Source organism: Notechis scutatus, chromosome 3 (genome assembly GCF_049901735.1).
Source record: "Notechis scutatus isolate UNSWTSFEM ecotype Mainland chromosome 3, rNotScu1.2, whole genome shotgun sequence".
Classification (NCBI taxonomy): domain Eukaryota; kingdom Metazoa; phylum Chordata; class Lepidosauria; order Squamata; family Elapidae; genus Notechis; species Notechis scutatus.
Window position 1 is genome coordinate 41,038,418 of NC_142011.1, and position 16,739 is coordinate 41,055,156.

The window sequence follows — 16,739 nt, forward strand, 5'->3', positions numbered from 1 at the left end:
TTTGTTCAGGTATTTTCCCACGTCATTATAGTTGTGCTTTTAAAGCACAACTATAATGACGTGGGAAAATACCCGAACAAATCTGAACACGATATATATATACAATAGTAAATAAAACACTCATTCCATTCCAATTCAATTCTATCATTAATATTAGTTAGAATCTTAACATCTTTAACATTTCTTTTCAATTGAATATCATACTTCCTTGTGAACACTTATAAACTCTCCATAATTAATTCTTTTTCCCCCATATTTCTCTTCACTTATATTTTTATAAATCATTTATAATATTCCCATCCTTTCCTAACTTCATTCTGTCATTCACTTTATTTCATTTATTTATTAACAAACATTCGACTGCATTACAGTATTTTATCCATCATTTTAATCATACATTGCTTCATATTTTCTAAAATTATTTCTATTTCTAATATAACAATACTATCTTATGTACCTTTGCAGAATCCTTTTTCAATTAAATTTTCACCCATTATCTCCAAATAGGCTTATACTTTCAATCCTTATACATTTCCTCTGTTTCTCTATATCTTGTTTCTGTCTTTTATAACTTCTTTTCCTTTCCTTCTTCCCCCTCTTCTTTTCCCTTCCCTTTTTGCCCCCTTGTCTCTCTACTTCTAATTCTCTCTTCTGTGATCCTCTCTTCTGTTGTTTCCTAATATTGTAATTATTTTTCAAATAATTATTTTTTGGTTGTTTTTTCAAATCTTAAACTTTTCGCTCTCTTTCCACCCTTTTCTCCCCCGCCCACATAGAATTACTTGATCATTAAAGATGGCTTCTTCTTTGTCCCAACCTTCTTGTTCTGTCATTTTAAACACTTTTAAACAACCACCCAATTGATTTTAGTCATTTAAATCCAATAGCCAAAAATCACCAAGTAATCCAAATAATCCAAAGCTGTTTCTTCTTGCTTCTTTTTTCCACTTTCTCTTCCTGGGGTTCTATTATTTTGTTACAAAGTTTCAGTTAGAATGTATCTTTTAGGAATCTTGTTAAGGTTTCACTATAAGTTCCTTTTAGTTCCAGACAGCCTCCTCCATTTTTCCAGATCCCACCCTTTTATTCTTTCCTTTTCTCTCCTTTCTTGCTTTTAAAGGTTTTTGAGTATCCAAAAGTCTTTATTATCCCTTTGATATTTTATTTTCAGCTTAAATGCCTAGTGATGTCAAAGTGGATTTTTGTCAATTTCTTGCTTAAACCTTTTAGCTGTCATTATAAGGAAGGGAAGAAAAATAAAGGCAAATCCTTTCCCTTCTCTCTCTCCTTCACTGCTTCAAAGTCTTCTTTGGGAACAATGCTATTTTTTATTGTTCAAATTCCAGGGTACCTTACATTGTTGCTTTTTCAGTTTAACTTGGTCAACCAAAACTTTCTCTTCTTATCTTCCTCCTGCACATTGTTTTCCGGTCGAGTTCTTCTTTGAGGTGGCCATTTCTGACCACTGCTGCAACCGCCTTTGGGAAAAGGAGTAATGGCAAGCTGAAGAGGAGAGATGCAGCTCTCCTCAACCCTGCTGGTGGTCTCCCCCTCTTCACCACCCTATGCGATGGCTTAGCCCCAAATCAAGCTGGCTCATGGCGCTCTGAGCATGGATCGAAACAGCGCACAATCACGGATTTCAGTCCATCGCCGAAAGAATCTCAATCCGGAAGTCCCTGCACACATTAATTATTAACTGAATGCTCAGAGATCCCCTTCAAAATTTTCTAAACCTCCAGCTTTAACACTAGTCAGACACCATCTGTAAGCATAATGAGGAGAGTAAGCTCAATATGGTATAGTTAGAACTGGTCCATCATCCCTGAAGTGAAACTGAATTGCACTCCATCCTTCCGTGTTGATAGGCCCATGCTTAATATTTAGTAAATTACTTTATTAATAATATAGGAAGTGGAATCGCATCTTCAGAGAATGTAGGGATTTCTTTATCACTAAAATCCACTCCTATTTTAATTTCCTCAGAATGCTTTTCTGTAGTTTCTCTGATATTTGAAATATAGAGTTTCAAGTAACCTGGGAGAAGACTAGTTTTACTTTTTTTCTGTTTCCTTACAATGGTGCCAGATCTGCAGAATGTCTTTCAACACTAGCCATTATTATTATTGCTTCATATTTTTGTGGGAGCAGCAGAGTAAGAATTGAGGAAATAATGAAACCAACACAGCTGTTGCATCTACCAATGAAGTCTAACAGAGGTACAATGATGACAGGATTTACAAGGGAATTAAGCTTTAGTTTGCAACTAAACTTAGAAGTCCTAGAAAAAATAAGGCTCCCCCCCCCTTTGTATCCTGCTGTACAAACTTCAGGTTTGGATATTGGAGAGGAAATGGATGAGAGAAATTAGAGTGAAATCAATTAATAATTATCAACTAATTCTGGATACTTACATAGTTCCCTTCCTGGTCATCTGCACTGGGGATGAAGAGCAGCAGGAGAGACATGTCAGCATGACTTTTGGGGGAGCAAGTTTTAACTTTATAACACTGCAGACTCAATCACCCAGTCTCCCCCTCTCCAATTGTTTAGATTAAGTCAGGAAATAGATACATAATTTAGGCATCAGTAAGGAAAGATGACATATACATGGATATTACTACATTGTTGAATAGTTAGCAGGTATTGAGGGCCGAGGTAAGGCATAAGAGGGAAATAATTGTTTAATTTGGTTAGGCAAATAGGAAGGGATTAGCTTGTCTAATCAAGTCTTTGGATGCTAATTAAATATATTATATAAATTATATAATGGCTCCAATGCCACATGGTCTGAAAAGAGGCACAAATTAAAGACCCGCTAATATTCTGAGGTTAAGTACAAGGAGCTACTCCACAGCTTCCAATTAGGGTTGTTTCAAACTTAAAGGGGTATACAAATGTGTGTGTGTGTATGTGAGAGAGAGAAAGAGAGAGAGAATATATATATCCTTAAATCTTTCTCAAGATATATCCTTAAAACTTTCTCAAGTTAAGTAGTTTTTCACTTCTAAAGGTTGCTTTATTGCAGCTGCCATGGACTGAATTTCGAAAAAGCTTTTCTGCATTTCTTAAGCATACGCAGAAACTTTTTCCACTGCTTCAAGTCAGCAGATACATAAGCCTCTTCAGGTTCCTGCAAATGCCAGTCAAAGCAGGCAAAATGACAGAAAGCACCTCATTAAGGTACATCATATTGACTGTTTACCTTGATGAAGAGAATTATTTTATCTCTATAGCAGAAAGTTCTTGTAGGGGATGAATACAAATTGCCTTTCACAAGATTAGTTCACAGCCCCAGTTCTTTACATCAGATTTCAAAGTGTATTGAAAATTTTTATTATATGGGTAGTCCTCAACTTACTGCCACAATTGGGATAGGAATTTTTATTGTTAAATGATACAGTCATACAGAAGAAGTTCACATGACTGCGTTGCTTAGTGATGGCAATTTAGCATTTCCCATTGTCATTGTTAACCAAATTTCACCAGTTGTTAAATCAAGAGCCACACAAATCCAATTCATTCCAGGCTTGGTTCTTCCCAGCTCCAAGCCTCAGTAAAGTAGGGGACTACCTTCTCTTCAGCTGTTTCCATTTGCCTATTTCCATCACACCTCTGCCCTTTAGGCCAGGGGTCCCCAACCACCGGTCCGCGGACCGATACCGGTCCGCAGAACAACTCTTACCGGGCCGCTGGTTGCTGGGCACCGCCATCTTTTTTTGGTAAAAAGTGCTTCCGGTGAGCTTTTCGGGTAGAAAGCTCACCGGAAGCACTTTTCATCAAAAAGATGGCGGCGCGCTCGGTGAGCTTTCCGGGTAGAAAGCCATTTCTACCCAAAAAGCTCACGGGCGCAACGCTGCCATCTTTTTGACGAAAAAGTGCTTCCGGTGAGGTCACCGGAAGCACTTTTTCGTCAAAAGATGGCAGCGCCCAGTTGATGCGGACGGCCACGGCGCCCAGCTGATGCCGGTGCCGGGCGCGCACCAGCTGATGCCGGTACCGGGCCGCGGCGTCAAAAAGGTTGGGGATCCCTGCTTTAGGCCACTACACTACACTCTACCTTGTGAAGTACTGAGCAGCCTTAGACTCATGCTTTTTACTTGCCTTTCAGTTTAAGGGCTTCTCCTAAGGTTGCTTGGTATCTTGCAAAGTAGAGTGCAGTTCAGTTTATATCATGATGTATACAGTTCATGAATTTTGCCTAATCAATTTTTTTTGCAATTATTACAATATTTTTGCATTCATCTCTGGTACTATTTTAGCTGCTTTTCAGGTTACATTACCACATTCTTAAGAATAAGGCTCTCTGAGGTCATCATAAATCCTTTATCCACAGTTGGTCAATTGTTTTATTATAACCATCCAAAATAACATAAAAGAATGTATGAAGTTGTCTTTGAAGACAAGTGTTCTTCAGAACAGTTCCTTATGAAGAAGTAGCAAGAAAATACAAAAAACTATATTGATAGTGAAGTTCCCAGATGAATTGAAGAGCTGAAGATAAAGTCATATTTGATATTGTTGATATCAGATTTCACCTCATCTTGAGGTGTGGAAGAATTGATTTGCAGACCTTGAAGATGATGGAGAGACAACATCAAAGACACACTATAACAACATAAATTAACAGTGGTTGAGGCTGCCATAACACTAAGAGTTAGAACTTTGTATCTCCCTCGACACCTGAAGTTTTAAAAGAGGAAGTAAAGAAGAAAAAAAAGCAGCAACACCTGAATCCCAGGCTAGTCAATAAACATTCGGCTAAAATTGCAACTTCTTTTAGGGTCCCCAGCCAAGACTGCCTGAAGACAAATATTTTTAATTCCTAATTCCCGAGTGTCACCTCTCAGTGTTACTGAAAAGGACAGTGACTTAGTTTTAGAAGTCACCAGCTAGTTTTCATGCCCTTAAATCAGGGCTGGGATTTTACCAGTTTGCACCTATTCTCTAGAACCGGTTGTTAATATTCTAAGCAGTTCAAAGAACCGGTTGTTAGAAGAAATTAGTAGCCTAATCCTGTAAGGAAGGCAGGAAGGACACATTCTGGTGTTGCTTACAGAAACTGTCTCTCCGTTAACCCTTATTACATTCTTGGCAGGACTAGACTTCCTGTCTCTGGAACGTCTCTGGAGTTTTTTCCACCTTCTTTGCTGGTACTTTGCTTGTGTGGAGTGACCATTCAAAGTTACAATGGCACTGAAAAAAGTGACTTATGACCATTTTTCACACTTATGACTGTTGCAGCATCCCCACAATCATGAGAGCAGGCAAGGAGATGCGTGCCTCGATGTGAGTGATATTGAGTTGGCCACGCCCACCAATTAAGCTACCCCCACAGAACCAGTTGTTAAAAAATTTGAATCCCACCCATGCCTTAAATGCACTATAGTCCCTAAAATGAATAAAATCTAAATGAGTTAAAACATTTCTTAACATATTTAAATCTAACAATTTGATTTTGTACACCAGGGAAGACTTTTAAAATTCTTTTCCTCCCGCTCATAGCCACAGAAATATTTTGTTGAATAGTTTGTTCAGTGTTAATAAAAAATATAAAGATGCCTAACCTCTGTTTAACACAGTTCCATAATTATTTGTGGATATACTTCCAATAATTGCATTTTAATGATGTTTTATGCTTCTTTTTATTTATTTGTTATTTATTTGTGTGACTATCCACAAACCATGTGTCTGTGGGTCTCCTACCTCTTCTTAAAAGCAACAAAAGCAGCCAAATAAAGTTAAAAACACATCATACCTGAAGGCACTCATATATCTACCTAAATAAACCCTCTAAAAATGAATTTACCAAAGGCCAAGGTCCAGTGTCTGAAGAGGGCACAGCTAGGAGGAAAAAAAATTCAAGGAGGGGAACATTTGCTATGAAAGTTTTTGTTCAAAAATTAGGGCCTCATTTGCTGCCAAATAGAGGAAAGCTTCTTAATTTTGCTTAAATGGATTTTATTTCTTTTTAGCTAGATTTATAAAACTGCTCAACCCAGTTTTCTGCCAGTGGCATTCTAAGTGCCATATTTACTGCTTCATTCTCCTAGTCCTCCATAACTCCAGGGGTATACTGAAATTTGCACCCAGAAAGAGTCTGAATAGCTTTGATCCAATCTAAAGCTGTTGCCACCACGTCATTCCAGGTAGCAACCAAAGTCTCACTCAAATTATATATCAGAATATCAAGAAATAGTTCAAGAACCCAACAGCTTTAGAAACCCTATGAAGTCCTTTAGATTCCTGGGACAGGAATAGTAGTCCTGCAGAATAGTCCTGCAGAATAGTAGATCCCTAAATATTGATCTGTTCATGACAAAGAACAGATGGCAACATCCCTCAACTCCAGATCACGTAACTGTTACTGGAAACAAAATTCAAGTCCAATGTACAGTCTCCCCATGGGTCACACCTGCAATAGCAATAACATTTAGACTTATATACCACTTCACAGTGCTTTACAGCCCTCTCTAAGGGGTTTTACAGAGTCAGCATATTGTCCTCAACAATCTGGCTCCTCATTTTACTGACTTCAAAAGGAGGGAAGGCTGAGTCAACCTTGAGCCTTGTGATTCAAACTGCCAAATTTCAGGTACCTGGCAGTTAGCAGAAGTAGCCTGCAGTACTGCATTCTAACCACTGCACCACCATGGTGCAGAAGCTGGGTCAGAATCATGGATTTCATGATGGCCGTAAACTAGCCATGAGTTTTATGAAAATAATTTTTCATATAGTATTGTAAACTATGTCTGAATAGTTCAGAACACTTAGTCTCTATTATGAAACGACTCAGTCTTTTACAAATTACTTTGCTATCATTTATTGCTACTATTTAAATGTCAACTCATTCCTTCTACTAGATATTATCCTATTCAATGAAAGATGACAGAGGCCATCATCAATTTATGTGGCAATTGGAACAGTCAGTTTCTTCTGGATTGAAATCCATCTCTTCAGAAGATCCTACTTGATTTCTTTTTCTTTCCATTTCCACTATGATTAAATTTAAGTAGTGTAATGAAACTTCATACCAATTAGTTCAACAATACTTTATATAGAAAATAAAAATTTGCAACAAAGTCATTTTTGTACTAATAAAACCAGCCAGAAACTGAAACTAAATATCCAGGGGATAATACAATAATGGATCATATACTGAAAAAGGATTAGAGAGACTAAGAGCCAAATCCACTCTCAAGCAAGAAAATCATTGGATGCCTTGGAGCCAACCATTTTATCTCAGCCAAAGCTCCTCCACAAGGTTGGTTCTGTTGGGGAAAAAAATAGAAGGCCTTCAATTGTTTTTCTGGCTGGGGAATTATGGTAGTTAAAACCCACTGCTCTTAAAGTGGCCAAGGTTGAGAAACACTGATGTATGTCATTTTCTGCTCCTAGAAACATAATCTAATAAATACATAAATGTTATCATCATCATCATCATCATCATCATCATCATCATCATCATCATCATCATCATCATCCTAGGCCATATACCATCTTGTCCCATTTTGTCCAGTGTTATGGAAGCTTATCTGCTCTGGAACTGAATTCAGAATTGGGGTTAGGAGCCTATTCTTCAAATATTAGTAGAAATTTAGTGCTAACATGGATACTAGTATGGATTCTATTTCTAAGTTTCAGTTATTTCAGTATACAATGTATTATCTGTAGCTTTTCATTATTACACAGCAGCTGAGGGAAAACCAAACTTGAACCAGTTTACTTAATCATCCACCATTATTGCTCCATTTTATCTTAAACCCATCATCTCAGTTGTGATGACCCAGGGTGGAATACAAAATAAACACAGTCCCCAAAAACAGGTGAAGCCCCTTTTATTCCTTCACTTTGCTTCCAAGCTCCAAATATCCTTGAATGGAGACAAAAAACTCCCACACAAGCAGTTACAAGAAGAAGGAAATGCCATTTAAATTATAAAGAGTAAAAAACAACACAAACCAGGCAAGATAAGGGCTTGAAGATGTCCACAGATATCAGAACATACAATGGGAAGGACGCCAAACTCAGAGAGGAACAATAAACTAGAGATATTTCCATGCTTTGTTTCCAGTACTCGCCCCTACACATGTCTGTCCTCTTATCCAGTTGTCACAGCTGCAGCCCATGAAGGGGATCAAGGTCCTCTCCTCCCCAGTAGACAACATCTCTCCCTTATCCTCACCTTTCTGTGTGCCCTAGGATGGAGAGAGGATGGGCCTGGGTCCTCCTCTGACTGCCCAGCTAGTCTCTGCCTTTCCCCAGCCTCTTCCACAACCTCCAGAGCCACACTTCCACTCCCTGTCAGCTGTTCCTCCTCTCCTTAGAGTCAGTCTCCACCAGGAGCATGACACCAGTTATAGTAGTGTGGATTATCAGACTAGCCTTAAATGTATCTGTAACATGAAACTAAACTCTGGTAAGGGCTGCCAATGCCAGCCATATTACCTGTGATATGCTCAGAAACCATTTGTGGGATTCCTCAAAAATATACAGTTAAAAGACTAAAAACTTGCATTTTGGCCAGATTTTAGCTATTTTAACTTCTTAAATGTTGTACTGGCACTTCTTGCAAATTATGCTATGGTGCCAGTTACCAGAAAATGGTATGTGTTATGGAGTTGGTAACATAGTAATGCTGTCCTGAGTTTTGTTCATTCATACTGAAAATGTTTTGGTTCCCAGATTATGGAACAAGGCTTACTCTTCAAGAACACTTCTGCATTTCTCAGAACGATGTGAATGTTCACCCACGCATGCCACTTGCGTGAAGAGAAATTACAGGGTATGCTTTGATGTTGCTTCTCTATAGTGCACATTCATGGATAAAACAATTTTCAGTTAAGAACATTTTATTTCACGGCCATAAAAGTATGTACAATACAGCCAGTTTTTGCTGGAAGGCTCCTTGAATGATTCAGAGATTGGATGTGAATGGTTCACACCCCTCATTCCAGCATCCTATCATTTATATTTTGAAAAAAAAGCTGTGCTGGAAATGTTCATAATAGTTATGAAGGTATAATGTTCCTCCCTGTGAGGCTGATAAACTTCCTCATAACAATTTTTTAGCCAGGTCCAAGCATATACCGTGAATGTTTAAAAGGGCCTTTTTTCGCTTAAAGTTCAAGGAGAGAAAACCATGAAAAAACTGTTATCTTTGGTCAAAAAATCAGCAGCTTATTTGCAAGCCACAGTGGTACTTTAATTATTCTACTAAGCTTACTGGCTTCAAGGAGAAAATTGGAATTCTTTTTAAGAAAAAACCCAGAAACAAATAACAAGACCTACATGAGATGATACACACAAGACAATTATTCTGCATATTTTCAACAAACTGCAATCAGTTGGTGAAGGAGAATATAGCTAAAATTCTCATGGGTGGTGGGTACTGTTCTCACATTTAGGTATATTATGGTCTAATGGCTTTCAGGATTAGAAATAAGCTCAAAACACCACACAGAGAAATTTGGAAGAAATTCTCAAGCATCCTGAAAAATGAGGCCCTTTTTCCCCCCTCAGGGCAAGAATACTTCTCAAAAATTGGAGATTTGGTACAGTATTATACTAATCAAACTTCTTTATCAGATACTTTATTGTTATAAAGTAACATTTTTCATCAAGTATTTTAGTTGACATTAAATAAAAAACAGCTATTTAGCCGTGGTGGCACAGTGATTAGAATGCAGTATTGCCGGCTAACTCTGCCCACAGCCTGGAGTTCAATCCTGACCGGTTCAAGATTGACTCAGCTTTCCATTCTTCTGAGGTTGGTAAAACAAGGACCCAGATTGTTGGGGGCAATATGTTGGTATTTGTAAACTGTTCAGAGAGTGCTGTAAAGCACTATGGAAAGTTGTATAAATCTAAATGCTATTGCTATTGCTATGCAAAATGTATTATTTCTTAGAAAGATGTTGGAAGACATGAAGCTGTTCTTATCTCCTGTTTCTCAAGCAGTATAAAAAATAATCAATAAATTTCCCAGGAAAATGTTTGTTCTATTTTTTGGTGTGGAAAAATTGTTTACCGTTATGTTCAAGATGAAAAATCTTCATTGGCATTATAAGAGTGTGAAAAGATGAGTGTTTGAAGAGTAAAATAGTCAGATGATCTGGGCTTCATTGAAATATGGTTTGGGATCTGTGCCATTGAAGCAGATATGATCAGAAACTCCCCAAGTTTGAAATGATTTCACAAATCACAGTTCCTGGCAAACCAGTTTTAAGGTTTAGACATCTCAGCAAGTAGTTAGTGCACTATCAGCTGAGATATAAAGCATTGAATATTCAGGAAGAAGGAGGGAAGATGAAAAACATTTTTAAGTTGAGGAGTTGATATTTTAAGGCAGATATTATGGATCTACAATTATTACTATGATGACTGTTACTATTTCCTCAGCTGAATATTATTGCATCAACAATTCAGATGAAACAAATTCAGTCTTGTTTTTCCTAGTGCTTATCTTTTGAGGCATCTGTGCTATGGAGTTCTGCTTCCTACTGTATATTTTTGAATAAATTTGACCTCTCCTTCTTGATTAGCTATATAACGTTTATGTAGGTAGGCAGTTGAAGTATGTTAACTAGGATTTATTCCCCAGAGTACTATATTAACATGCTAGAATATAGTGCTTAGCATCCAGAAATAAGGATTCATAATCCATCTATTTGGTTGTCTCAGAGTCTCGGGGATTCCCTTATATTGGTTGCAAATATGTGCAAACTGAAGAAGGACAATTAAACATTTAATTTGACCTCAGTAAACATTATATAGCAATATCTAGAGATTACTGTATAAATAAGAATACTACATGTTTTATGTTAAGAGTTTATACAAATCCTAAATAGCAAATAGTTAATAGGCTCAGAGCAGAGCATTTGCTGCAGTAATGTATGCTTATTTGGAGAGATCACAACTGCTAGTTATTAAACCATGTTAACAATTACTTTAAGTGGACATTAATCTGGGTTCAATTATAATGGGATTCTTTTTATTACTCCCATTTTCTTCTCTAAAGACTTCCATTGGTTTAATGACATTGAAATAAAACCAGATTAATTAGCAATTTTGCAATTTATTTAAAAATTGCCTGAGTTGGAAAGAATTAACCAGCAATTGCAGAAAAGTCTAATTATATTGCCATATTACTATATAACAGATACATAAAACCTTAGCTCCTGCTGATATTAAGAGTTATGAGGAGTTATCCATCTTTCAAATGCAGTGTAACAATATCTATTGCAATGCAGTTGTTCCTAACACAATATATTTCAAAACCATCTGCCTGTAAGTTCAAATCTTCAGTCATTGTCTATGTCTTTCATTCTTCTTTACACAGCCCATTGACAACTAGTGTTGTATTATCAAATCTTTGCAGAAGGCCAGGTCAGGAAATAGATAAAAGGATTCCAGGAATGCTACTTTATTGTTTAAGGATGTAATTACAGGCTATCAATGTTTGACTTACCCTCAGTCAGTGTGGCATTATTTTGAATTCCTTTGTATTCTTCTACTTTTCTAAAATTGAATTGTCATTTTAACCAATCTTAATATAAAGATCATCTTTATATTTTAACCACTCTTTCAAGATTTGCATTATTTTGTGTGTATAATGTTTATATTGATTAATTAGGATAGGGGATAGAATCTAAATTCAAGTCCATGCTCAGCCATGGTAGGGTACTAATTTCTATGGGCCAGTCAGTGCCTTTTAATCCAATTTATGCCACAGGGTTGCTGGGTGTGTGGTAGTGGGAAAAATATGTCCTGTATTCTGCTTTAGACTCCTGGAGTAAAAATAGTATATAAATCAAATATATAGATTCATTCTAATGGTTAATCTTCTCTAGGCACTCACCTGAAGGGCCACAACAAGTAAGAACAATCTGACAGAGAAATGGATGTGAAAATGTCAGAATCTGCCAAAATGGCACGACTAATCTGTTTGGCCAGAGAATCAACAACATAAACATTTTTGAAAGACTGGAAAACTTATAAGGATTGTTTGCTGAAAGAAGAAAAAAAATGATTTATGGATTTGAATATTAAAAGAGATGTGGACTAAATGACTTAGTGATAGGATTTGTAGACTTAGAATAACTTTATTTTCACTTTAAATGTACACTAATTGCCATACATTAAAATGAAATTTCTTTGCATAAAGCTCTCAAAGAGGCATCACCTACATAAACATGACAGAATAAATAAATATGCATATACCCAGATATTATATGACACAGAGAAACAACAGTCAAGTTTGGATGTATACATGTACATGATGAGATAAACATTCTAAAACATTGCAAAATAGTTAAGAGGAAGGAGGTGCAATAAAATTAGTATTATATGTTGAAAAGAAGATCAGAAGTTATATATTTTTTAGCTTTTTTGCAATTTTGTTTTGGTTTTTCTTTTCTTTTTTCCCTTTTGATTCATCTTCTATTATATGAAAATCCTTAATGAATATTAATAAATAGTATAGCCTTGCCAACCTCCACAGGTAGACTAGAGAGGTTGAAAGGAAATGTATTTGTTTGGCCCTAAGTAAGCTTCTCCATGTTTTTAAATGACTATGTTAAAGCAAGCAAATCTGAGAATAAATTTTCTTCACAACCTCTTCTAAGAGCATAAAATTTGAAGAGAAAAAGGAAGGGAGATAGCATGAACATTTCATTTCTATCTCTGTTCAAGTTCTCATACTTTCACAATAACTCCTGCAGAGAGATAATAGAAGTTTTAAGTCTTACATGAATATATCCAACTATCTGGAACCTGCTAATAGGTTTATTTTCATGGGGCAGGGGCAGAAGTCAGTAGCAAAGGAAAGGCTTATAGTCACAATTCCTCATCTTGCTTCATTTCCAAGCTGAATAATGTAAAAAGGATGACCCTTTCTTATCACAGAAGCCAGGCAAGATACTCACAGAGGAACTGAACATTCTCTTCTTCTACCTTATAAGCAGTTTGTTGTGTTTCCCTACTGGCCTTGAGAAAAAAAAATCTACTTCTTTTAAAGGACCAACCATGTACTGTATTATGGTTCTGATGTGTAGGAATTATGTGTTTAATGGAATCTGTGGGAGAAGGAAATGTGTATAAATATATGAATGAGTATGTGCATGTATACATGGACTCTCCCACTCCTGATAGGTGGTTGTTAATCATGTCAAACTGAATGTGTCAGGATATAAAGTAAAAAATAAATAAGGTATTCTAGCATTTAGTTTCCAATGCTTGTTTCCTCATGACCTTCCTCATGACCCTGAGAATGGAAAGAAATGTGCCTGGGGTTTGGTTAGTGAAAATAATCTTGGAATAAAAAAAAATCTCAAAGATATATAAAGCAGCTTCTTATATTCTGCTGTTTTATAATAGTATTCTTCTCAGGAACTCTGAAGTATATTTTGACCTATTAATTTTGAGTCTTCTTTTTTGATGGACTCCTGCTATTTTAAATTTCACAACAGCTTGGTCTACTATGCAGAGATAGTAGATCTGTGCCCAGTTGGTCCAATTTAACCAAATCATGTAATATACAACAGATAATGGCTGAAGTTTTACAAATTAAAAGGGAAATACAAATGATAGATCAAGAGAATAACCTGTAAAATGTTTTCTTATTGCATCTACAAAAGAGACTTGTAAAAGCCTTGAAGAAATCTGTGTGATGGGATAAAGAACAATTGGAGAGAAATCCATGAGGTGCACTGAATGCTGGTTTGCTTCTGGGTCTAATTCAAGATATTGGTTATTACTTTTAAAGTTCTTCATAGTGTGTGGGACCAGGTTGTCTGAAGAACCAGCTTATCCCTATTATATCAACCTATATCAGACAGGAAGGCATGTTATGGACCTTTTCAGCAAAAAAATAATAACTGGGGGCGGGGGGGGGGGCGGGGGAAGGTTAGGAAAAGATCCTTCTCTGCTGTTGCCACCATCCTATAGAATATGTTGCCCCTACCCTTCTGGCTTTCTGGAAGAACATTAATATCTGTCTCTGTCAACTGGAGATCCAAGAGTGGTAAGCCTGATTAGTGGATTGAGTATGCCCTGTTGGCCTTTTTAATTTTATTTTGTCTTTTTAATTTTGTCTCTTTTATGTGGATTTTATAGTATTTTATTTGTAAACTTCCCAGAATCACTTCAATAGAGAGGTGGGTGGTATATAAATGTGATTAATAAATAAACCAGTCCTATGACAATATTTAAGTGAACTAAATATCATGATTATTAGAAATAAAAAGAAGGAATATGAATGTCAGGGTTCCAGCAAACACACCCAAAGGAATCAAAACTCAAAGGCAGGCATATTTCTCAAAGTATAGATTTATTAGGCATGTCATATTGGCACATTTGGGAAAAACCTGACTCTAGAGAAGCTGAGGTTTTTTCCACCCCAATCAAACCCCAAAGTTCTTCACCTCAGGTCACACATCCATCACATGGTCCAACCAGGTTGCAGCCACCATCTTGGTTGGCTTTGGTCCATACCTCTCCAACACCTGGTAGAACGTCCTTGGCTCCCATGTTGTTTTGGCTACACATTCTCAGCTCTCTCTATGTTCCACCTTAGGTTCTCACAGCTTCAACTGGCCTGGCTATGGCAGCCCTGAAGATACTCCCAAAATGGCTCCAGGCCTCCAGCTTAAAAAATGACTTCAGGGCTGACAATGAAGTTGGTTTATTTGATTGAGATTAATCTAAGACAGATTGTTGCAATCCTTTATGGTTTTGGTTTATGGACCAGCATTGAAAAGTTGATATTTTAGGTATTACTTATAAATAAGGGATGGGCTAGGGGATGAAGACATATCTGTTTAATCTTATGGAGACAAAGATTTATTAAATTGGTTTACAGTTGTTACAATGAAAGTAAGAGGTCTCTATATATTTATTTTCTCTTTACTATATTCTCCTTTTCTTTTATTTTCTTTTTTTCCATTCTCTTTTCTTCTCTAAGTTTAGGTTGTAGTAATTTTTACTACCATAGTTAAAATTCTTGATCAAGTTTATATCTGAAAAAAGTGGGCAGTTGTAGCCTAGGAATATCTGAATGGACAAAGTTTCTCCACCATTGTCTGAGAGATTGCTTATAATATTCACTTTATTTTTGCACAACAAATTACAGAATTTAATAACATACTGATTTTCCACTGGTTACAAAAGCCTACCCAGGCCCAATTAAAAATATTACCTTGATCTCTACATTCTTAAATAGTTTTCTGAGTTATTTGAAAGGCTGTCTATATTTTTATAAAATATAGTTCATTATTCTTGTTTTTCAGAGGGTTTTAAAAATATTTTACTTTCCTTTGTTCTTAGCAAAATATGTTGCTCTAGATTTGTTAATTTATTTCAAACCAATTTATTTTTCTATGAACATAATATACTGAGGATGACCTTGATGTAATCATTTCTGTGAATGATCCTTGAAAAATGATGAAGAAAGAAAGATATGGGAGAAGAGGGAAAGAAAAAGAAATTGAACAAATTAACACCATACAAAAAGTACACCACAAGTAATTTTAAATAATATTTCCTTTCCTCATAAGAGTCCACCATCATGCCTACATTTGTCAAAATTACAGTACAATCTTAATTCAGAGATTAATTCTGCTGGTAGAGCTATCAAGGTGCCAACAAGAATGGGTCCAGCAGAATTCTAGTCCAAGTTTCAATCAACCTTTTTTGTATGGTAGCTGACTGAGTGACTTTGGGCCAGCCATATTTCTCCCAATCCAACCTACAGATGATTACTTTAATGAGGAAAAAAAAGAAGAATGAGTGTTATGCACAACACCTTGACTTCCTGGAGGAAAAATTTACCAAATAAGTAAACAAAATCAAATTTAGCTCAATTTAATTTGTGCCAAATAAATGTGAACAGGACTGTAATCTAAGAGAACTTCTTGAAAAAGTGGTGCAACATCTTAAAATCAGTCAGAATTAGACTTTACTAGTACTCAGTAGACTATTGATTTCTGAGTCTTAAGAGACAGTAAAAAAACTTTATGTTGCTGACTCATGCACTTCTTATGTATTATTTATTATTTTTTCAAAGTTCTATCTTGCATTGAGATCCTGTCTACTATCTCAGCGATATTATTTTTCTTCTTTGTTAGATGAAATTATGTTGCCACTATATTTGTAATTCTCAACATAGTCTGCTGCTCTATCCATTTTGATATTTTATGCATCCATTTGCTAACCTTGCCAGCTGGGAAGTTATCAAAGTTTTATCTTTTTTAGATGGAAGAGTAAATTTGAAGTCTGAAGTCTTTTTTTTCCTTTTTTTTCATCTTCAATTTAACAACAATTTCTTCTTTCATTACATAGTCACACACAATTAAAGTCAAATCCTGAAGAATGGCATCCTAGTTAATGAACTGTTGGATGTTATATTTTTAATTCATTTCCTGCCTTTATTATATTCATAAATAAGAGCATATTTAATCCTCCTGCTTCTAGTTTGCTCACAACAACTTTGTGAAGTGAGCTGGGCTGGGAGAGAGTGACTAATTCAATGTCACCCATTTGACTTTCATGCTTAATGTGAGTCTAGAACTCACAGTCTCTTGGTTTCTAAAATTGGCTGAGAAGTTGCAGCTTTGCAGCCAAATGCAACTGGATTTGTTAGTAGTTGTGATATGGGGATAGCAATGGAAATCCTTTAATTTCCAAGGAGTTTTTTTATATATATTCTCTGAACACTTAAGTCTTCTGGTTCAGCTTCATGA